This window comes from Condylostylus longicornis, unplaced genomic scaffold (assembly GCF_029603195.1).
Source record: "Condylostylus longicornis isolate FDR11 unplaced genomic scaffold, ASM2960319v2 ptg000013l, whole genome shotgun sequence".
NCBI lineage: Eukaryota > Metazoa > Arthropoda > Insecta > Diptera > Dolichopodidae > Condylostylus > Condylostylus longicornis.
Genome location: NW_026577982.1, coordinates 15955390 through 15981725, shown reverse-complemented (window position 1 = coordinate 15981725; position 26336 = coordinate 15955390).

The window sequence follows — 26336 nt, the reverse complement described above, 5'->3', positions numbered from 1 at the left end:
GGCACTGGCTGTTCGGCGCCGCAATTGTCTTGGACATGGGACCCTAAGTGTTCGGGAACTGTTGTCCAACTCCCTTAGGGGTATCTCCGGCTTTGTGGTTGGGACGGGATATTATAGACGGGAGAGTGGTGGGGCTACAATAAGTCAAAAATGGCTGCGGTCGCTTGGGGGGTTACTCCTGTCCCACTCGGTTCCCTTGGAATCTACGAATCTAGAACACTCTAATGTACAATCGTCCGTGCGAAATGCAATTACATAGTATAAGTCGAAGTAGAGAAAAATTTTACGATATAGAAGTAAGCTACTTTGGGAACTACATCGTACTTATATGAAGCTTCGTGTTAATTGCAACTAAATTAAACTGTTTCGAAAATTATAATTATAAGCCATTTGTGAAATCATTCGCTGAATTTATCTCAATTAGTTTTAGGGGTAACACTCGCGTGAGCGAACGAACAACTAGGTAGCGAGGGGCAACTATTTGAGTTTTTTTTTTTGTTATTCTTCTAGTTTTATTTTTGGGATTTTTAATGCAATCTAAGTAACCTACCTCAAATATATTTTAACTTTAACTATAAGCATAATTAATTTCCAGTAAAGTTGAATAATTGAACACTTGCTTGAATTTTTTTCAATCCTCATATCTCAAATTTCTGAATCAAAATTTCATAATAAAATAAATCAAAAGATTTCAAAATTTTTTATTTTTTTTTTTTCAATTTGGTTTTTAATCAGAACCAATGACAAAAGTTATCCTTGATTTACTTTCAGTTTGTAATAAACAAAATGCGTGTAATTTTAATTTTTTACATTTTGTATTGAGACTTTGTTTCATAATTGGCCCCCCCCCTATTCGTTCACCTATCTTCCACTTTTTTATTTTCTAATTTTGTTATTTTTTTATTAAATTTCATAAACAACATTTTTATTGCAATTTCATTTCTTATTAAAAACTGTTATACGGCCATTATTTCTGTCGTTCTTTTCAAATATGTGAAGTCATTCCTAATAAGTCGTAAACTTTGATGTTTCCAAATAGGTAGTTGTTATTACTGGCTTGAATAATTTTTTTAATAATAGGATTTTGTAATTTTCTTTTTTCATATATTTATTGTTATTTGTTTACAACCATCTGTTGAACTAAAGAAACTTATAAATGTACTAAAAGTATATGAAATGAAATTTTAATAGATTTTCGATTACTTTGACAATTTTTTAAATTGGGAAAAATTTATGGTATAATAATATAGAAGTACCACCAATATGATATTTGACGAAGTGTGAGTTTTACATTCTATTAAATCCTAAATAGCACAAAAAGTTTTAACGAAAAAGAAAAAAAAGAAAAACTTTCTTTAGGGATTCTGCATAAAAAATGTATTAACAAATAACTTCACTGGTAGTTACCGGGAATAAGCCTCTATAAGACTGTGCAAAATTTTGCTTTTTGCAATCTTTTCATTTGCTAAAAATGCTCACGGCTACAATTGGTTGAATAAAAGTTCTTTGTTCATCATAGTTCTAATATATTCAAATTTTAAATATAATAATTTTAATTTATTAATTACAAATTTATTAAAAAAGAATTATCACATTATATTAATTACGCATGAATTAAATTAATTATAAATTATTTTAATAATTTCATAAAAACTAATTAAACCTTATGGCTTAAGGTGCTAAACACTTAATTTTAAATTTTATAACTTAACTCATTTAATTATTATAGAAAAACTAAGGGTTACAGGGCAAAAATTACTCGAATTCCTTTACATTATAATAATTAAAATTATGAAATAATTAAACACATTCATAATTATAATTAATATCCTTTAGTAGAATAGAGTAACTTGGTTTTCATTTGCTTGTGTTTTAAAATGTTTTCTTATGTAAAATATTTAAGAATACATTTGATGCGTTTTAAATAATACGCAAATCGAATTCATACAATTAGGAGTGTGTAGATTGCATGTACTTAAGTACCTATACGTTATTTGTATATGTGTAGGGGTAATTATACCATAGAAACATTGAAAAATTATCCTATTGTAAATAAATCAAGAAATGAATTCACTGATCCATGTTATCTTATTATTAAAAAGTATTTGAATAAATAAGTAATTTTATGTAAAAAGAGTTCAATGTGAGCTCGGACAAAAAAACACACAAACAAAATAATGACAGAGAAAAGTTTTTTTTTCTTTTTTTTTTTGAAATTATTTCAAAGTAATTGTAATATCATTTTGAATTCCAATGAACGACTTGTGTATCATACCATTTTAGTTTTTTTTTTATTTTTTCAACATTTAATTCGTATTTAATTTAAATTTTTAATAACATATTTACATGAAAGAGCCAACCATGGAATTGTAATTACAATTTTTGCTACTGGTCATGAGTAAAAATTAAATTATTATAAAGTTTTAGTTATTTTCTATGAAATTCGTTTTATTGAAAAATTAATGGAAAGTACATGTGATTAGACTTATTTCAAAGGAGAATCGTTTATTATCAACCCTTTCTCTAGTTTGAACGCCGAAATTGAATTCGAAAAAAAATTATGCAATCACAATGAATGCGTTGATAAAAAATATTTTTAGGGATAACAATATTCGAATTTTTGGTAAGAGCTAAACCTGTTAATATTTGCTATAATAAGTTGACTGCGTTACAATAAATGGTATAGGCACTGGATACAAAAAAATATATTGATATTTTGGAACGCCAATTTTTAATTATAAATTTTTTACTTTTTTTAATTACTGTCATTTTGCAATATCGACAGTGCTTGAAAATAAATAATCATAAAATTCTTTATAGTTTTGACAAATTCGTGCGAGAGATTTTTGAAAAATTCGTCATACATAACACTAAACTGTATTATTCGCATTCATCAAATTTCTTGGCCTGTTAAATTGCTCTATTTCTCTATTTCAATATAATTTTTAAACTGCAGCTTAAAGATTCAACAAAATCTATATTGCCAAAAATTCTCGAATTCGAACATCTTTAATTCGAAAATATTTTTTATTACCATTTTGACCATAATTAAAATACATAAAATATTTAAATTGGAATGATCTCAATCAAACGTTAATTTATAATTGGAATTTTTATAATTATGACTAAAAAAATAAAATAAAAAATATAATTTTAAGTTTTCTTTTGTAAATAATTATTTAAAAATGAATAAAATAGGAAAATATAAAATTGAATGCATTGTATATGGAAAACAAGTTAAGCATTTTTAATACAATTTATATGAGATCTCCACACTCAACGCATTAAATATAATTATGCGTAATTATTAAAGTCATAAAAAATATAAAAAAAAAACATGAATAGCTAGTTAAAGTTTAAAAAATGAAAACTCATTTAAAAAAAAATTGAAAATGAAAAAATAATTTTTATCATTGAAAACACAAATTAGATTTTTATATGATTTTGAAATACACACACAAATAGACAAAGATATTTGAAAATTACAAGTTAACAGTAAATTTATACATACATATAATGAATAAAATAGCGTAAATTTTAATTTAATTGGGTATTATATTATATTATATGTATGTATGCACTGGCACTAGAAAAGGATTTACATATATGAATGCTACGTACAAGTTAAAAGAAAGTTGAAACACAAAATTATACATTTTGTACATTTGAAAAATAGGTTTTGATAAATTTAATTATAAGCCTTGATTCTCTTAATTTTATCATTTGGATTTTATGAATTCAAATACATAATTTGAATACAATTTGTATATGTATATAAATACATACCAAATAACTATATATATAGATTGAAGAATTGCTCCTGTAAATTGAAGAAAAATTATTTCCATTCGCGTTTGAATTGAAGAGTGGAGACTGCTCAATTTTTAAAATCTGTTTTAACAATCTTTAATTAATATGTAATATTATAAAAATATATACCTTTTCCCACTTAAATAAATTCAATTTTAGTTGTCCGCACGTTGTTTCATTAGAATGCTGTAGATACCTACAGTTTTCTCTTTCTTATAATTCTACAATCTCGCTCAAGTAAATTATGATTCAACTCATCACATAACATTAATGGGATATGGTTAGAGTTTCGATTTCAAGGCAATTATTGGTCATGGCGTAGAATGTCTTATTGAAGTAAAGCCTTATTTTCGTAAAAGCCTTATTGAACTCAGGGAAAATACAATACAATTTGGGAAAATTCTTCAATACAATTTTGGGAAAATTGTTGGAGCCTCTACTAAATTTATTACCGTTGATTTATTTTTCAAGAAACTATGTTGGAATTATCTAATAAAAACAATGCTATAGATGCTATTATATACATTTGATCAATTTAAAAATCTTAATTTCATCAATTTAAAAGTCCTTCAGAAGTTACTAATTACCGAGCAATATAGCGTAATCGTAAGGATGCCGCTGAATCATGTGAGAATTCTCACGGGTTTCCTGAGGAGACACTGCGGGCTTAAAAAAATCACCTAGTCCAGCTGGGCCTAGGGGCCGACGGGTCTTGCAGGTGTTGTCTTGAAGAGGAGGAAACTCCATTGCACCTTTTTAGTGAATGTGGAGCGTTGGTCCATAAAAGGAGGCCAGCATGGGCGGGCCCTGGCTGGTGGGCAAGCCGTTGTAGAACATCTCCACGGAAAAGTTTTTCATCATTTCATAGAACCGGTGACTAGTAATGCAGAAATACCAAAGTATTCCCAATATCTACAACTTGTACTTTTCTTAACATATTCATAGATTTCCTGATTTTTCTAAATTCATCGCATTTGCTTTTGATATGAAATCAGATGGTCAATCATTATCTATTATAATTTGATCTTGAAATCAATATTTTTTTATTTTACTTTTTAAATACAAATTCGAAACTATTATGGACTCCCCATTGTGAATTTTTGCTACTTAAAAACATTGCAAATCAATCCTATTTACTCATTTTCAATACGTTACGTTCACTACTTTGAAAATTCCCATTTTCTCAAAAAAAATTCTATAACTGGTCCGATATACCTAAATGGGAATACAGCCACTAAGAATATATCAATAAATCATCTTATATACACGAACTCTTACTGTTTTATAACAAGATTCTTAAACAATTTGACCACAGGAGATAAGGAAGAGAAGAAGAACAAAAAATTTCTCTGTTTTCAATATTTCATCACTAAAAAACAGCATTGAAATTGATTTTATTACAATTTTTCTATTATCATTATCAACATTATTTTACGAGTATCATCATTACACCATCAATATCAGGACAATCTTTACATAAGCATGATATCAGGATTAACATTATTTTGTCATCATTGTGTATATGCTTGTACAAAAATTGGTATATTTGTTGTGAAAATTGTTTGTATAACAATTTACAATTTCTAAACTTTTATATTATTTCTCTCGCAATCTACAATAAGTTGATGTAATGAATTTTTTGCAAATTGAAATACGTCGTTTTTTTGTTTATATAGTATATATTTTTGCTTTTTTGTTTTGTTTGTTGTTAACATATTAAAAGTGACAAATTCTCTTCAACTTCAACGCACTAAAAAGCCAATTTTCTCCCTTTTTCTTTTAAAATTTCCCAAAATCATCAATTAATACCGGTCTCCCTTCCTTTACAATATTTTTTCGCATATTTACAGTTCGTAGTTACTGTTATTTTAACTATTATTCAGAAACTCTATTTAAAGATGATCCTGACTTCTATAAAATGAATTCAAAACATGAAATGTAAAGGAAGCAACCACCAGGAAAATAATAAAGTATTCATGGTCCTTTTGTTTAATGTTTGCAATACTCTTTTGCTCATAATTTTTTTCCTTTATTTTCATCCCTTACCCATGTTAAATTTCTGAATATGTCCTGTAAATTATTACCGAAAAAGATTTTGAAAGAAAAAACAAATAAAAAAATAAACTTATATTTGGCTCTGAATTGCGAAAATTTAAGAAAAATAAGGAATGTAAAAAAAAAGTCAACATCATTGTATTGAAAATCTATGTTGTTAAAAAGGACATTTTTTTCATTTGATTCTCCTATCAATAGAAAATTGAGTGAATTATTACTTATGAACATATTTATGTCATTTTAGTTGTTGTTTTTTTGTTATAAACAATTTCATTGCATTTTCCTTTTTTTTGGCAAATTTTATGGTCCCACAATGGATTTTTCATGACAATGAATTTTATATAAAAATGAAGAAAATAATGAAGAGTGCTGGGAAAAAAAGTATAAGAGTCCTTTTTCTTTTGTATATAGTGTGGAAATTGCGTTAAAGAGAGCATAACAAATCACCCTAATAATAGAGGACAATAATTATAAACATATATGTGCACATGATATACATATAAATTCTATAAATGATGGGATAAATTGCTATTAAAAATAAAAATTTGCAACAAAAAAATAAGTGAGTTGAAAAAATTCCAGATTACTAAAATGACACCACGCACCATAAAAACAACTAATTGAAATTTTTTGACCTATTCAAATATAGGATCCAAAAACTAATAACATGAATTTTTTGAAGTTTTCCACTTTGGCTTTTTATTTCTCTACCAGTAAAGAGTATGAGAGGAAATGGAAGATACTTTGATGCACTTTCATCTTCTGTGCTCAGAAATGTACAAGAAACTCAAATTTGTCATGTGAAAATTTGTCAATACAAGAAAATGTACAAGAAACTCAAATTTGTCAGAAGGTTAGATCACGAGAGAGTACTTAAGGCATGATACAGGACGTAATAGATCCAGTTTTCGAATTGCAATGAATTGTTAGCGAGAGTCTGATCATACCCTATACAATATTTAACACGATTCTTCTTTATCATTCTATGTGTCTTGTGAAAATGGTGCCATGCAAACTCCTTTTAGTTAATATTTAAACTTTTTAATTTTTAATGCGTAACAGTTTTTTCTGCTAGTTTAAAACTTTCTAATGACATATTAAGAGAAAGTTAGGAAATCAAAATTATTATTCAACTTCATTATAAAATTATTCTCTTTTGAGGTATAGATGGTATTTTTAATTAAATTATGCATTGAGATTCCTACTTCCAAGTAAAGTGTGATGTACTACTCTACATTATAAAAGAAAAATGAGTTTTCCCATAACTTTCAAAAATTACTTCTGTAAGGAATAACAAACCAGAACAAAAATGAATACGACAATGTATAAAAAATTATCTCTCGTGTATTCAGGATGCGCATTGTGTCCTTTAAATACACACAATATATATTCTGTATAATGTGATGGGTGACAATTGCTAAGTAAACAATTGTGTCAAACCAAAAAAAAATATAAAAAAAACGAAAAAGAATAATTGAAAAATGAAATATCATCAAAGGATATAAAAGGATATATTGGTTTTAATGTTATAATTTTTTTTTCTGGTTTCCATTGTTACAACCACACAGTTTTTATTTACTGCAGACAAATTGCATTTAGTTATTCTTCGGCACTGATTATTATTACTAATGTTAAATTTTAAAACCAATAATTGCACAAAAAGTTGATAGATCCTTTCGTAAATTTGTCATTAATATAAAAAATAAGTAATCTTTTCCAATTATAAGAAAAAAAGATCCGTTTGAATAAATACGAACTTGGAGTGTATTAGAGACACGATATGCAAAGCGAGTAGATGGTAAATATTCGTCTTTAACAACGTGTTAATGAAGAAGTTTGGGAATTTAAACCACTAAAAAGCTCTCTAACGAAATCCACCTATAATCGCGCGATTTTTCACGTAGAATTTGTAAAAGTTAACTTTTATAACTTACACTTTTGTTAAGAATTTTTAGGGTTTAGATTAGCAAACAATTTAGTTAATGTGACTTACAATAAGTGTTAATTAAATTTAAAAATTAAAATAAAAAATATTGTTATTCAAATAATTGAAATTAATTTTTAATTAATTCAAATTCCAATTATTTAAACCAACATCATTAAAAATAATTAAAATAAACTACAAGTGAATTATATAATTTTTTATACAAATTCGTGAGAATTGAATTTTAAATAATTGAATTACTCCACAACTTTATAATGGCATTCAGTGTAACGAGTGCTGTAATCATCCTTTACAATTCATTAGAAATTGTAATAATAATCAGCACTGAATAATTTAATAATACATTCTAAATAAATATCTTCATAAAACTATATTTGAGATGTCTTACTAATGCTATTGATTATAGTTATAAACTCTTCTTGGCAGCAGATATTAAAAATTTTGTATATTCATAAATTTTCTATAAGACTCACACAGTATAAATAATAAAATATATACTATGTATGCATATGGGAAGTTATAAAAATGTAGTTTTATAAGGTAGAAAATTTAATTATGGAAACTTATTCATTTAATACTTGCTTTTAAAATTTATACATATATGTATGTATATGCATTCTATTATAACGATTCTACAGAGCAGAATCTTAAATTATTATTAAATTTTCAAAATGTCTACTGATTGCTGCCAATTTAATGCACCTGAATACAGTGGGTTTCATTATTATTTTAACAGTTTCTTTCATTTTTAATAGAGTCCTTTGTAGTTAAAACGACTTTAGGATGTTATATAAGTGTCCTATCTCTTCTTACTATTCTATTCTTACTTCTATAATTAATTGTTATACAACTACTGACGAAACCAGTTTTGTACTCAGTCGTAATAATATTTATGCAACTTAATCTTCAATATTTACCCCGAATTCTGAAAAATTTCTCATTCTCTTGCAGTACTAAAAATTTTTTATTGCATATAATCTTACGTACTGTTTACGTATTATACTTACGTACAATTTAGGATGTTCTATATAACATTAAGGGTATTTTAAGGTATAAATAAGATTATAAAAATTGTAATTCAAATTTGATTACTCTTAAATGCCAGGCTTGAAGCTATTTAAATAAGCAGAATGAACAGTTAAGCATTATAGATAATTTTAGTAACTATTTTGAACTCTATATTTAATTATTGAGAGTCACTTTTTGAAAAAATTTGCATGAATTTGCATGATTACAAAACAGCTCAGCGTACAGAACGTTCATCTATTATCTTTAAAATTACTATATTATCCGCCTTCTATAATATTCACTGCCACACTTAAATGACACTAATTATTTGTCTATATACTAAAATATTGTATATAAATAAATAATTAGTTTTATTATATGCTAATATGAGCTAAATAAGTATATGCATTTAGCCCAGAGGTATTTCGCGTTATTCTACCAAGTGTACATTAATTTTAAGTTAATTTGGTCCTTTTACTTTCAAATATTATTTTTAAGTAATCCTGAATATATAGTCACATCCAACCTGGGACCCATCATAAAAAATGTTATTTCAAGTATGCTTGTATAATCAGAATGAATTAATTATTTTCAGAATCTACCTACTTATATATACTCTATTATATGTACACCACACTTATATATATTAGCAAATTCTTATTATATAAACCTTAACTACATAAGTTATACTGATTATATATATGCACCTTTTGAGTAGAGTTGCATGTCAATTATTAGGTGCTACTGATTCTTCTTCTTTTCTCAATTTCATTATGATGCCTCTGATATCGTAATGAAGATTTAATACAAGAATATTCATATAATTCAAAAATTATATTATATGTAGGTTGAAGTACTGATTACCACTATTATTACTTATACCAAGTATATACATTATAATTTAACGGTGCTACTGGTTTTTGTAGTTTACGTACAATTACAATATAAAAATAAGGATAAAAATTAAATACAAATATGGCAACCAATTTTTTATACGAGTTTTTCCTCCTTGTTTCTGCTTTTTCCAATAAATAAATTAAATGAAATCAGTAATATTTTTTTGTTTCTCTTATAGACCTTAATTATAGTAAGTAAGAAAATTGTCAGTGTAATAATGAAATTTTTACTAACGTACATAAAAAGAGTTGCGATTTTAATGTTTTGAATGTCATATATGTCAGCAAAATATTGTATAGAAAAATCAATTTAACAGATTCTAAGAATTTCAAATTGAATAAAGAAAAAAATTAATCGATTTCTAACATCAACTTAATGTTCAATTAAAAAATTTAGAGCTGCGAACACGTACACGTTTTTAATCGTTAAATTTATTGACAACTCCTTCAGTTAATTCAATTTTATTTCATAAAAGTATAAGCGAATAATATTTAGCAGCTAAAATAATTATTTTATGCATGTATGTATGTGCGCTGGTATATATAAAAACTGTTTCATCTTAATTATCATTCATGTTTATAAAACTAATTGCAGCATATGCTAAACTTTACTTATGTGCTATTGAAATTAAAATTAATAACATTACTTTACTTATGAACTATTGAAAAAGTAATAATATTTTGATGAACATAGTTCATAAATCTAGTAACACTCGTTCATAAAAAAGCCAAGAACACAATCTATTAGGTTCAAAATTTTCAATAAAAATAAATAAGAGATTTTTTATCATATTTGAAAAATAGCCATTCAGATTTAGTAAAAGCGAAATGTAATTTTCTTTCTGGATAATAAGCCGGTACTGAACACGCTCGAATTGAAAATTGTTTGATGTTATCCTGTGAGGAAGATTTTAAAAGCACTACGGATTCGTTTTGTTGTATGGGTTAACTCTGCAATGGGTTCTTTGGTAAAACTGAATAAACCAAAATAGAAAGGCTATTAATTTACAACAACAAAGGCCCACGAAGACGCCAATCTGATTGTATATAGTTGATGCTTTCACCAATAAAAAATTTAGAACAATATTACACAATGAATCGGTTGTAAAGAAAAAGTATCTTTTTTACGATTCCTTTTTTGGTGAAAAGCAGAGAGCATACAGTACCTGAACTCTTCTTCGAAAGAACTATTCTTTCTAAAAGTTAGACTACTTTTTATACCTGGTTGCTATCACTTCTCTAACCTAAACGTATGGATAATCACTTTTATATTTTATTTTGTAGATTTGTCAAATATTCTAATAAACTTTACCTACGAAATGTACTAGCAATTAAATTTTCATTTGTAACTATATTTCATTCAACTACATCTACATTTGAACGGAAGCTGTTTGAAATATGATTTTCTAATGAATGTACCTGCCTTTCGGATAATTTTCCAAATATCATTGCAAATAGGTTGCGTCTCTATCTGAAAGAGTAAAATTACTATGTATTTTAGTATGTACTAGAAATATAAAATATTCATCTCTCTCTTACCCCTTTCGCCTTTTTTTTAATTTTGCTACTCTTTTTTATCTTTTACCCTAAATTTATATAATAATATACATTTTCCTATTTCTTGAAATAATATCTAATTATCAGAAAGAAAATTTATTTTAATATGCCATGCAATGTCAATACATTTGTTGTACATACACCTACAAATCTTATTTACATATGTGCACATTTAATATTACATGGTACAAGTACACACATGACTAAAAATCAATCTTATTATACTTGTATGCATATACTCTTTGCTTTGCTTTGACAAGTTGACATTTAAATAAAATTCATGTATTTTAATAGAACATTTTGTAACCGTTAATTTGTAATTGATGACCGTTATTTTCTGTTCACATTTTTGATGCGCCATTGTTCAACATTTGTAACTTTTGTAACTACTAGTTAATTTTTTTTTTGTTTAATTTTTCATAAAATATTAAAAAACAAAAGGAAATTATAGAGTACACATGTACATACATATGTACATATATTTGGAAAAAATAGTACTACAAAGCACACATTGACACACATAAATGACAAAATTGTAGACTCGAATTTAGATACAAGAAATTAGGAGTTATACAAAAATCAAACAGTTGCAAGTGAGGTCGAATTTTTTTTTGATAACATGAGAGGAGTTTTAAACAGATATTTAATCTCGGATTGGTGTCATGAGATCTCACCTGTGCATCAAAACTGATTTCGATCAAAAAAATTTGATTCATCAGATTTCAGGATCGTCAAATCAAAGTTTCCCCAACAATTTTATCGATTTTCATATTAAACGTGTCAGGTGCTTTGTTTTAAAATACAAAGTTTTTGCTTTTGCAATTGGAGTACAATTCTTTTTGAATTTGAAATAAGTAGTTTCAAATTAAATATAAAATGTTTTTCAACGAAATATACAAATTATAAAAAATAATAATTTTTAGTCTTAGATGGCAATTGAAAAGTAAGACGTAACAAGTTAATGACATTTTTTATGTTCTGATTGTTTTCTAAAATGATTTTTTATAAGCGATTATTTTGCTCATCAAATGCATATTAATGGAACATTTTAATGTAATGATGGTAATAAAAATAACGAGAATTTATTTATTTTCATATAAATTTAACCATATCAAACGTTATTTTAATGCTTTTTAACTTTTGATATCGATCAACAATGATCTCAAAATTTTATTATAGGAATTAGGCATATGTACACTGTTACTTTAACATTCGTTAAATAGACATAGACCATATAGCCCCGTTTTAATACCGATAGGTCTCCATATACCAACCCTCACGAGAATCAGATCTAGTTTCTTGCAAAACCGATTAAGATCTTTTGATTTCGTCTGGTCCGAGGCTCTTAAAAATTTTTTTTTTTTTTTCTACTAGGTGAAAAAATCTTGAAATACGAAGAATGACGGCTCTATCTGCCTTTTTCCTCCGACAGTGGGGGAGCGTGACTCCTACCCTAAAAAATCGCCTAAATTCTGAACCGATAAAACTGGTCCTACAGACCAACTTTTACCTCCGCGCTAACTTGGTTTTTAGGTGCAGGAATTAAATACCTTCCATAAGGAAATTGGTATTTCGTGTATTATAATCGAATGGTCTTATTCGTTTAAGTCTTTCTATCATAACGCCATTGTCTAGCAGCCGAGCTGCTTCCATATTTACATGCTGTTCTAGACGAGCCCTATGCTTTATAGCACAACTCCTAATTTTATCCACAACCAAAGGAATTCCTAAGTCCCTGTGGACATCACTGTTACGTATATACCATGGCGCATTTACCATGCCCCGTAGAACTTTATTCTGGAAGGTTTGAATTTTGTTAATGTGAGTCTTCTTGGCACAATCCCATAGCTGAATACCATATCGCCATATTGGTTTAATGATTTGGTTATAAATTAAGATTTTATTATCAATTGCCAAATGGGACTTACGACCTAGGAGCCAATAATTTTCTCTATATTTATTTTCTAATTCTATGTGTTTCTTCTTTATATGCTTTATACGTTCGTTCCATTTACGTTAATTTGTAGTGGATTCACTATTTTCCGATTGGTGAAGTTTATGTGTACCGATTTTGCTTCATTCAACTTCACCCTCCAATCTCTAGTCCACTGGGCCATATTTCTTCTGTATTAGGCCCATATTTTCTATTATTGGCTTCAATCTCCTTAATAGCAGCTTTTCAAAAACAGTGAAATTTGTAACAGTGAAATGGGCCTGTAAGACTTTGTTTCCCTCAAGGATTTCCCGGGTTTCGGCACCATAATTACCTCCGCGACTTTCCAAGCACAAGGAACATACCTTAAATTCATAGCTGCATTCATGATTTTCGTCAGATGTTCCAATGCCTCGCCTGGTAGCTCTCTCAGTACTTCCGCAGTAATAAGATCAAAACCTGGTGATTTTTTCAACTTCAGGGATCTTATCTCTTCCGCAACCTCTAATTGAGTAAATGGAGCTATGCTGTCTGCTTCATTTGCGAGAGATTCTACCAAACCCACATCTGAGGTTATTCCGTTTGGCGTGAATATGTTTTCCAAGTGATCAGCAAACAATTCGGCCTTCTCTATATTGCTCCTCGCCCAACTGCCATTTGCTTTCATCTGTGGCGGAGCGTGCCTAATCGGTCTCTTTTTGCTCCTTGCCGCCTTCCATAAGGAATAATTCGTTTCCCTCGTAGCTGACAAGTTCTTTATATAATTTTTGTATGTTGCCGATTTAAATTCTTGGATTTTTCTTTTAAGCACCTGGGAAAGTCTTTTTAAAACAGTTTTATCATCAGGGTGACACGAAAGTTGCATTCTGCGTCTGGCCCTTCTCTTTTCACCTACTAAATCAGTTATTTCTCGCGGATAGCTATTTGCTGTCGGTTTGTACTTTGACATTTTTGTATTGTTCCATGAAGCTCTTTGTATGATTTTAATAAATCCTTCTAACTCCACATCTAATCGCTCTCTTGATTGTATATTAATATTTACATCAATATTATTTATTATTTCGTATCTAAAGCTCACCCAATCTGTAGTGCTATTTGTTAAGCTGGGCCGAAATAATGTTTTAGTTATTTTGTCACTTAGTTTTAATATGACAGCAGAGTGATCCGAATTAAAATCATAGTTATCTTCAAGGCTTAGAAAGTTTTCTGATATTTTTTTGATTATAAAAAAGTCAATAACCTAGCTCGTGAATAGCTTTCTTAGCTCTCTTCCTCTAGATGAGGTGATGCTAGACCCCAATCTGTATGTTTGGCATTATAGTCACCTCCTATTAGATATCTGTGTCCATGCTTGTACAGGAGATCTTTAAAAATATTTTTCTTAATGCTGCAATTTGGTGGACAGTATACAGCACCAACACTAAAGTCCTGTTTAGTCGATTTAATTTTAATCGAAATAAGCTGAATTTCAGCCGTTTCTATCTTGAATTCTTCATTATGTTCTATATTTTCTTTTATTAGTATTGCACTACCTCCTCTTGGCTGATTGCTGGGATGCTTTATAGCAATTATAGCCCTCTATTTTAAGGCTCGTATAATATGTCAAATGAGCCTCCGACAGCAAACAAATATCTATATTTCTCGTTTTGAGAAAAACATCCAATTCTTGTTTCTTATTAAGAACACCATTAGCACTCCAAGTTACTATACATACCTCATTTACGTACATCTTTTCTTAACTTCTTCGGTGTCCCCGTATACATCTCAGTGTATGCATTTTCTATTTTTAATAATCTTTTAGAGATCTCGTCAATCCTAATCAACATACTATGCATCATTTGCATAATGTCTGCGTCAGTTCTTTTTATTTGTGGGGCTTTGTTCTCAGGTTCCTTCATTTTCCTCTTTTGTGGGGTTTTGCTTTAAAGCGCTTGTGAATAAGATACTCCCTTTAACACCTTACTAGGTGCCGTCGTTCTGTCTATTTTTAGAGTTCTTTGTTCATTAAATTTAATTTGGTTTTGTTTGGTCTTAATCTTTTTCAATCTTCTTTTTTGCAATTCTTTTGCAACCAAACAGCCTCGATAGCTAGCAGGGTGTGCCTCATTGCAGTTCGCACATTTGGGCTGAAAATTATCTTTCTTGTTGCACTCCGCTGTCATATGATTACAAAAACTCCGCTGTCAAACTTTTGTGTGTGTCTAAATCTCTGGCATCTCTTGCATTGAGGAATGGATTTGCTGCTTCTGAGAGTTTCAATTTTTACTCTCATGTGCTGTAAGTATTCTATTTTATAGATCTTGGTTATCTCTTCTGAATGGTCAAAAGATAACATAAAGAGCGGAAGTTTTACTGAAATATATTTTCCATTTTCCTTCTTCCTTTTGATTTTATTTACAACTTCTAGACATTTAAAGCCTTTGCTAATAAGCTCTTTTTTTATATCCTCTGGCTCACACGATGGATGGAGATTTCTAGCCATAACTTTAACTAGCCTCGTCAGTTTATTCTCATACGTGTGCCACTCCAGTCTAGCCTTATTTATAGCTTTTGTTAGTAGTCTGTATTCATTTTCATTTTCTACATTTATTTTTAATTGGTCATTATTCATCATATTGACCCTAACGTTTATTCTTTCTTCTTTTAATATCTTAACTATGTGGGAGTAGTTCTTAATGTTGCTCAATATAACCGGAGGAGGCTTGTGCTTTTTTGGATTTTCAGCCTTCATTTTAGGGCTGGTTTCATTATTTTTTTTAACTGTCGTCTCTGAATTTATTTCAGGAGACTTTTCCATTTTTCGCTTCTCTGCATTATTCTGTTTTAGGATCCAGTCAGTTTCTCTTGCCAGTTCTTCCTCGTCGGTTTCATATACGATAACTTCCGCATCTTTGTTTTTCTTTTCTGTTGATGCAGATTTTATTTGATTTTTTAAATCTACATTCTCTGCCTGTAATTTGCAGATCTCGTTTTGTAGCACCTTACAAAGACTCTCCAACTCGGTTATTCTCGAGTCCTGAGAAAATCCATGAGACCAGCCTCCGAAGAGTGTGGATTTTCCAGCATTACTGGATTACCACCTGGGGTATTCAATCCTTGTGTTTTGTTCATTGCATTTGTTTGTTTTATTTCGGAGTTTTCTTCTCCTAGCCTTTGAGAATAATTCCCTCGTGCAAGGCAGCACATATAATTACTGCCGTCCCTCAGGGATCTGTCGCAGACCAGAGAGCCGCTCATTGTGAGTCCGTCGCGTCTGGATTTTCATTTTTATTTTAGTGGACTCTTACCACAAGCATACCTTACTGCGGATATTTCGTAGCCCAATCCGCCGGGCTAGCTCTTAAAAATAAATATGATTTAATTAATATTTAATTAATTAATCTAACACAAAACTAGATATAAGGGAGAAAAAGTGTCAAGTTGCCCAGCTAGTTGGAAAAAAATTCGCAATGATAAAGTTTTTTTTAGGAGTAGACGCCTTTAATTTCAATGCTTTTATCATCGATTGGCTACTCGTAAGGGTGCTGATAAATACAAGATAAAAAACTGGCAATCAGTAAGAACAAAACCTGCAGTTGTCTGGAAAAGAGATCCCCACAACCCGCGTTACGTTGCTTCGAGAAAGTTCCGCCTCAAACCTCGTTTTGAGGTCCGCCTCACCTTTTGCCGAATTAAGAAATGGTATTTAGTGAGTTTTTAGGAGTTGGAATATATATTTAGTTTCGTTTTATAATTAAACAAATTTTAATCTGCAATTATATAAAAATAATCCAATTTGAACTATGATTAATTAAAGGCTTTCTTAATTTATAAAATTCAAATAAAATTATAGAGAAAATTATGAACTTTTAGCAAATTATTCTTTTATTAAATTTGTAGGAATATTTTGGAATATTTTTGAATCTACAGGAATAGTTACATTTCCGCAAATTATAAAAACATAATAAGAGCTGTGCAAGACCTCCTTTTACAATACACAAAAAAATTTTTGATTATTTCTTCTTGATTCTTTTACAAAATTCTTATCATTTTTGTGGTATTATTCATGATAATTAAATAAATTGCTTCTACGAATATTTTTTAATGGTTTCCTTTTCAACAAAAGAAAAAATTATAAAATAAAATCTAACAATAAATAAAGGAAATTTAAAACTTCCATGAAAGTCTACTTAAATATGCATAAATTTAGAAGCAATTTTAAAAATTTTCAATTCTTTTGTTGTTTTCTCATTTTTTTTTTAATCCTAATTTCATTGATTCACGAAAATCATAAAATTGGCCATATTAAAAATATTAACTAAAAAAAATTATTTACGTAATCGCGGGCCTTGTGCTATAGTTTGTTTGGCCTGTTCGTATACGTATAGTGTGCTGGAACTTAATTTAAAGTATAATTTTCCACCATTTTGAAGTCGTGGGACTAATTTTGCAAAAATTTTCATTTTATTTTTTTTTTTGTAATGTTTCTTTTGTGTTTTATTTTTTTTTTCTAATATTACGTTTCTTACCATTTTTAATCGTTTTTTACTTTAAATTTTTTGATATTGTTTTGATCACGCATTAGAATAAAATTTACATAAAGTAAAAATTGATGGTAATAAAATTTTTAAGTTCAGAAGCGAAGCGCATGCATTTCTTTAAATAAAGACAGCATTAAAATACCAGGAGGAGCATTCTATTGGTTAGAGACCCTGTCATGTAAAGTGATACATGTTACAATTCATTCAGTTTATTCTTAGTGGGCCCGCAATAACGTAATATTTTTTTAAAAAATTTCAAATTTATAATATGGCATTACAAATACAGTAGGTGCTCAATTATCTGATTTCTGTTACAAAAATGTTGTGACAGAACTGTTGTTGAAAACAGTGTTTATGTTATTAAATTTACTTAATGTTATCAATTTACTTTATGTAAATAAATAATATAGGATTTAATATTTTCAAGAAAATTAAATTTCATTCGCGTTTAGAAGTTCAAGTTTTTAATAGAAAATTTAACTATGATATAAAACGATGCCCTTTAAACTCAAATAAAGATCTTAGATTCATCATTTTTATTCACATGTATGTATGTACACATATATTAGAGTAGTGAACAGTTGTATGAAATTCAATTCCAATTAGTCACTAGTCAAATTTAAGCTACAAAAATAACATCAAATTAAAATATTTAATTAATCTTATGTTTTATTCCAGAGCATATACCAAAAAGAAACGTTCAAATTTAATAGTTATCTATTATCATTAAATTGTTATCCCTAATAATCCACATAAACTACAGGTAATGGTGCCCGAAACCTTAAGAATCTTAAGTTTCCGAAAGAGAAAATAAACTCGTGTATTACCCCGCAAAATATCCAAACATTTAAATAGTTCCAATCTTATTCAGTTTTCAACATAAAGACAAAGCGAAAATCAAATCTGACTTAGAGAACCTGTGAGTACAATCAAATATGCATGATTTTTTTACATACGTACGTATATATGTATGTATTCAAGAACTAAATTAAATTCTAAAGTACAAAACAACAAACCAAAAAATATATTTTAAATGGGAGCAACGAAAAAAAAACATTGAACGGAAATCATTATATTTAATTGCCTACTACTACCATCATCAATACTCATTTCCACCATCACAATTTAATCAATCGAATTCTTTATGCATAATACAGTAGAAATCTGCTCTAGTGAACGCCCGACTTTATGAACTTCCCAGTCGAGTGAACATAAAAATTTTAGCATTGACTGCCTTACACTGTGAACAAAAATTTTTATAAGTGCCCAGTATAGTGAACAAATTTTACAAAACTGTTTTTTTTTATATTATTCTTTTTATTTTTCTCATTGTAACGGGATTTTTCAAGTTGAATTACAAAAGAGAGCATTATTTTGTTTATTTAACATATAAGTCATACGTTGTGTTAGGTAATGGCATTCAATTAAAGTGTAATTTCGATAAAATAAAGTGTAATTTCAAGTTTTTTTAAAATGCCGAAAACAAATATTAAAAGAAAACATTTGAATTTAAATGAAAAAATTAAAATTATAAAATCTTTAGAGTCAAGAGTAAGTGTTACAACATTATCTAAGAAATTTGGTATAGCTAAATCAACCGTGTGCGCGATTAATAGCAGAAAACTGAAGTTAAAGAGCCAAATTCGGTTACTAATTTAACCGAAAATGTGATAGAAACAGTTGAAGAAAAAATTTCTGATTATGAAGCCCTTGAAGCGCTAATTAAGACTATACAATGGGCTGCTGACAACGATATCTTGTTAACCGACCAAGTCACACTTAGACATATAAGAGAAAATATTGTTTTCAACATTTCAAATAAAAACAAAATTAAAAAAAAAGTAACTGAATACTTTTCGAAACAATAAAGCTTTAAAAACTACTGTTTAGTTTAATTTATTTGACATTTAATACAGTGAACAGGTTCAATAGAACGAACAGCCTGTGTTTTTATTATGTTCACTCGAGCAGATTTCTACTGTACCTTTTTCTTACTTTTGAATTACTCAACTATACTATACTAAATTAAAGTACGAAGGCGAAGAGCTTTAAGAACACAAAAATTTGCGCCATTTTTTTTTATTCAGTTTTCCATATAACTTTAAAGGAACGTTATCATCACATCACCGTTTTATGTCCATATAGCATATAGGTATACAAACCACTGTATACATACAAATTGCACTCAAGCTATACACAGTGAAGGATTAGCTAAAATGAAAACAAAAAATTGCATTTCTGTCGCGTAAATTTTTTTTTCTTTTTAATGCTGCTGCTACTGGTGTTGTTACTGTAGTTGGTGTTACTGGTACTGCTGTTGTTATTTAATATTTTTGCATTTATATGTAGATATGTACGGCTGTACATAATATGTGTTTAAGTTGCAATGTTATTAAAAGAGAAGCAAAAATGAATTGAAAGAAATGGAATCAGTAAAAAAAAAATGAATTCGTGCTTTTTTATTATTCATTTTTTTTTTTTGGTTTGTTTATGATTATGTTTTTCTCTTTATTTGTTAGTTGCTTTTATTGTTTTGTAAAGTTATCCGATTGGAGGATAGCCAAGACCGCCTTCATTATGATTATTATCTAGTGGCACGCCATGCGTACGTTTTGTACACAAACGGGTAAAAAGCACATACTTGAACTAATCTTAAATATGTTTTTTCTTGTTTTTGTTTTGTTTGCAAATTTATTATTCTTTTCTTGATATTTTCATAATTTACAATAGCCCGATAGCCATGCCAAATATGAGTGTAAATCGCTTTAAAATGGCTATCGACTATCAACCTTTCAGCGAAATTTTTTTGAATATTTTTTTTGTTTTTCTGTTTTTGTAGCCGTACTGCCACTGTTTTACTATTACATTTTTAAAAGTTCCTTTTGACTTAGATCATGTTTTTCACCTGGAAAGATTGTAACAAGAATTTTTATAGATTTTTTTTACTCTTTATAAGTCGTGAAATGCAAATCTCTGTTAATATATGCAAAAAAAAAACTATAATTTTATTCAAAATGACGTAAAAAACTATAATGGACGTTTTTTTCATGTTGTTTTAACATTATAAAAGGGTTATTAGGAGGCATTTTAAATGCACACATTTATAAATATGTACATACCCCTGCACACATGTTGATCGAGTAGGTTAATATTAAACTTAAATAAAGTATATTTTTCTATCTTAATTAAAATTATTTAAATTAATTATCTTGATTTTTTTCTTTATATATAAAATTATTCACAATAAATTAATTATTGTTATTGTAAACAATTTCTACTCGTATATGTTGTAGAAATGACACATAAGCGATTAACCGGGAATGTCAACGTATTTAGTGTGGTTTTATATAATATAGTATACATACATAGAAAATAATGATTGCATCATAATTAATTTGCGTTTGAAGAAAGTTGTTTAAAAACTATAATCGTTTAGTGTAATGTCAATTATAAATATTATAATTTTCTAGTTTTATAATCATTTTAAATCTCTTTTCAAGCTTACCCATACAGGGGGTTATTTTGCTATTTAATTTTAGGTATTGTTATTTTTGACTCTTCATTTTTTTATTAGTTCTGTCGACACAATTCGGTTCGACACGCACGGTTTGGGCGAAAGTTTTCTAATTTATATAAATGAGAGACTGCCGCCTAAACAACGCTACAAGATTATTAATAAATTAACAAATATTACATATGTATGTAATTTAGTAAGTTTTTGGTGAGTATAATTAAATTCGATTTTGAACATGAAGTTGGATATCCGTTCGTTTTTATTTGACTCTTCTAGATTATTTTCTTTGGGAGTACATGACATCGCCTGTTTACACTAATCATCCGGCAACTGTTACAGCTTTATGAAACAGTACTGTAGTATTCGATTGTAGTGTGAAAACAGAAGTATCTAAGGCTTAAAATTCAAAATTATTGATTAACCCTTAAATTCATCGTTGTCAATATTCAAATTAAAAAAACATAAACTTAAAAAATTGACCCTATCTTAGAAGTTCAAATGTGCGAGTCTATAAATCAATAAATCTGCTTTTGTTGATGATGAAAACATTTTTGATGACAGAGAATTAGTTAATTGCCTTTTACATAAATTGGAAACAATTTTAAAATTACACGCTAGAAATTCATCTATCCAATATAAAATTGCTTGAATTTAATAAATATTCTTTGTAAATATCAAAATACATATAGTTAAGTGACCTCTATCTAAAAATAACGTAAAATACAAAATTTTACTATAGTTCAAAATTAATTCATATGTATTCAAACTTTAGATAGCCAAAATATCAATTACTATATTTCGAATATTTAATGTCGCTTCGAATTACTAGCTATTTATAATTGGATAATAATGCATGGAGCATTTGTCTTCATGCATTGCCTATAATAAAAATTTTCAAATTATTTTTGATGTTTTAATCTGAAATCATTGTATGTAAAATTATTTCGAATAAAACTCTTATTTTAAAATAATTCTTAATTTTTAAATTAAAACATAATTAAACGGCCTTACATTTTTAATTTTGTAATATTAAATAAGCAAAGGACATTATTTAATACAATCAATCCTTTCATATAATATATAGCACGAGCTCATTTATAATTAACACACTATGATTTTGTTATACACAAATGTACATTTTATACAATTTCTACCATTATTTTTTCGTTTTTGTAAATTATAACAATAAACTTTGGAAAATTCAATGTAAATTGTTAAATCGCAGTTAAAATGATTTTGTTAAAATCCATTATTTTTCTTCAATTCTTTGAACTTGTGTACGGGTATATGAACACACAAGTGAGCATATTTATAGGGTCGAACCATAAAATAATCATTATTATTTGTATACCTTATATACATAATCCCAAGTAATTTCAAAACCTATGTGCATATTATTATATCACTTTCTGTCTATGTATTTGTACAATATTAACCAAAGGACGTTAAAAATCATCATTACCATTAGCAGCAAATTTAATTCAATCAATATCAATATTTCAATTATATTATGTAATAAATAATATTTTATACATAAAATATATATAATAAATTAACGGTAATAATATATTTTTTTTTGTTGTTTAATGGGGCGGGAATTATCGTAACAATTTTTTGTTAGAGAACTCTGCATGTTGCAAAGTATACGCGTTTTTATATAATATTCATTTTTAATTTTTGATTTGATTTCCTTGAAAAATTCATTTTTTTTTTCAAATTAAAGTCCTATATTTTTGTTGTTTGTATGTATAATACTTATATATGTATATATATTCGATATTTAATGAAATTTGATCATTTTTTTATAAAAACTCAAATAAAATTTCAAAGGGCAGGAAATCTATAACAAAAAATTGAATATTGTAAAAGGATATACGTACATATATATGATTAAAAAGGACATAACAAGGACGTCATCTGGCTTTAATTTCGCATAATGATTACATATTATGCGAAATTATCTTTCGCGCATGCCGAGCAGCGTATTTGTATATTTGATTAAAGTATTCTAGATCTAAAATAGTAAAAATATATTCACCATTTTGAAATTTACAACGGTATTAAAGAAGTTCCTGTGTAGCGGTATTTTCCACACAGCGCCACAACAGTTTTTTTGTGAAAAACTTTTGGTTTTGTATATAGACTTTAATTCAATTAACATTCATCAATTCTTCTTAAAAACGGAAATCAGATGAGTTTTACAATAATAATTCAAATGCTCACTAGAATCTATTAAAAAATGGGTTATGGAATGAATATATGAGAGGTATTGTTTTGAAAAATATGGGAGTTGATTTTGATCAGCGGTTTTTAAGAAAATTTTATTACTCTAAATTTTTGTACGTTAACAACGGATTTCGTTTTATTCAAAAATATTTTCTTGATTAGCACGTGAGTTCATAAGAATTCCATAGGAAAAATAATTTTTTTTTTTTTGATTATATGAAGGAAAAAATAATATTTTTTACGTTTCTTCTATTTTAATGGAAGAATAAGCCTAACATTGTTTATATTTTTAATCTCCGACTTAGAAGAGTTTTACTTGGTTGCAGTAAAACAAACAGTTTGTGAGCGAAATTTTGCGTATACAGCTAGTGATTCATTAACGAGTGCTTTGACATATACCATAGTTTAGTAGGGCATCAACAATGGTTAAAATTTTTGTTTGAAACTAGGTGAAAAATCTCGATAGTGCTATACCCGAAATACAAGAACTTTCAAGATTCGATACGTCTAAGAAATTTATAGGTTTCCAACAAAGTTTTTTTAAATATTTGAAACTTAAGACTGCATTAACAAAATTTAACGTTTAATATGCACCTAGAAAGTTTGCAAAATCTTATATGGAACGTTATAAATTATATCACAAAAAAAAAATTAAATACAATAAGAAATTTTCAATTTAAAATCAAACAGTTAAAGAAAGAAAATTACTTCATATACAACTCCAAAACAAATGGACAACTTATTAATAAAGGAAATTAAAATTTTTCTCCAAAGCTAGACTCGAATACTATTGCGTTCAATTACAGCATTGGCATGTTGTTGATATTGAGTTTATTCCCTATTTAATAGGCAAGTAAGACCAGCATATGCAATAAAGATAACACAAATAGAAAAAATTTTTTAGGCTCATACTTCTCATAATTTAAGTTGTAGAATTTAATCTCATGTATGCAGCTATAAAAATAATCTGTTTAATCTTATATTACACTCTAATTACGGGCTAAGTTCGTTAATTCTCTGATTATTTTCCGACTTCAAATTAACTATGATGATAGCAAAAAGACTTAAAAAGGTCATTTTAATAAATTAGTGTAGATGCTTTTGATTCTTTTGAGAGATTTTAACAAGAATTAGTATAAGATTTATCGATAAAATGTTAAAAATTCTTCATATCAAAATAGTTATTATAGAAGAAGTGGTTTAAAGGCATAAGTCAAACAGTTCCATGACCATTAAAAATGAACGAAATATAAAAATATTATTTGTCAAAAATTTCAATTTCAATTACAAAAAATAATTATTTTTTTTCGAAAAATTTCCAGTTCCACCCCATCATTTTTATTTTTATATAAAGAACATTTATGCGAAGATTTTTAATGAATTGATTTCCGGTATAACGCGTGTCCTTTTTATCAATTCAAAAAAAAAAGAAGAAACAAAAATGTCCTCAAGCTAAAATATCCATTTTTTCTTTCTAAAATTCAAACTAAAATTTCATCCTACAATATTTTTCCCTTTTCATTTAATTTATAGGTAAATGAATGTTTTTTTTCTCTTGATCAGCCTTAGAAGGACCGCAAATTTAAGAGCACAAGCAAAATTTATTATTTTAATCTTAAATCAAACAACTCCTATTTAATAATCTTTAAAATATAATGTTAAATATAACAAAAATTGTATTTTAGATTTAAATGTGTAACGTCCTTAAGTACATTTGTATTCAAAATAAAACAATAAAAACAATTTAAAAAAAAGAAGGATACGGAAGCGTAACCATATAATTAAATTGCAGATGCATTAAAGATTGCTATTAATCTTTAAGTTACGCATTCAGACGAAGCAAAATAGGACTACAAAATTTTAAAAAAAAATAATGTTTCTCTATTAATTTAAATGAATTCAAAATGAAATTCTTGTTTGGTCGCTTTATTTATTGTATAGATGCACCTATATCAGTTCTTGTACTCGGAACATGTTTTTGAAAAAATTAAAAAATTATTATTAATTGGTGTAAATCCTGTTTTTGTTTTTCTGTTTTTCAACCTCATTATTGAAAAAATGCTAATTTTTATTAATTGGAAATAAGTTTGGTATTAATTTTGGAGCTAGCTTCCAGTAGAGCTTTCAATTTTGTGATACCAACTGTAATTTTTCGTATACCTGATACTCGTTCTTCTACCATTTCGATTACACGTTTAGCACGACTTGAAGCAATAGAATGTTTAACGCTATTCCAATAGTTACAGTTTTTATTTGCATATTCATTTATTCAATTTTTTAGCACATTTCCAGAAAATTTGAAAAGCAATGTGCTTATTTGTTTGAATTCGTTTATCCGCATATGTTTGGAAAATTTCTGAAAGCTGAAATGGTATACATGAATAAACCTTGCTGAGATTTATTTCAGTAGAGCCTTTCTCTAGAGGACATTTATTGCCCTTCTAAAATTCTAAAAATTCCAGTTTTTACTTGTTATTGTACTGAAATAGCAAAAATTTTCATTTTAAAATCATAGGAACATAGCGACTTTCTTTTTCTATTGTTAAACAACTCAGAAAATTGTTATTTTCAAAAAGACAATTATTTACGCTAACACAATATTATTTGTGGGCAACGTGTACGAATTTTATCAAAACTGGTACTCTATTTCTCTTTAATTCGTTTCCCTGTTTTTTCAATTTGCAATCGGCTAAATTTTAAAACTGTTCGCTAGTAACACAGTTAATTTACAACATTTTTTCCACCCATTTTCGTCTCCTACTGATATCGCTTATCAAATTTAATAAAATTACAAAACCTAATATCTACTGAAAATACATTCATCCTATAAGTATGCAATATGATGAATTTTGTGGTATTAAGAGAAAAAATG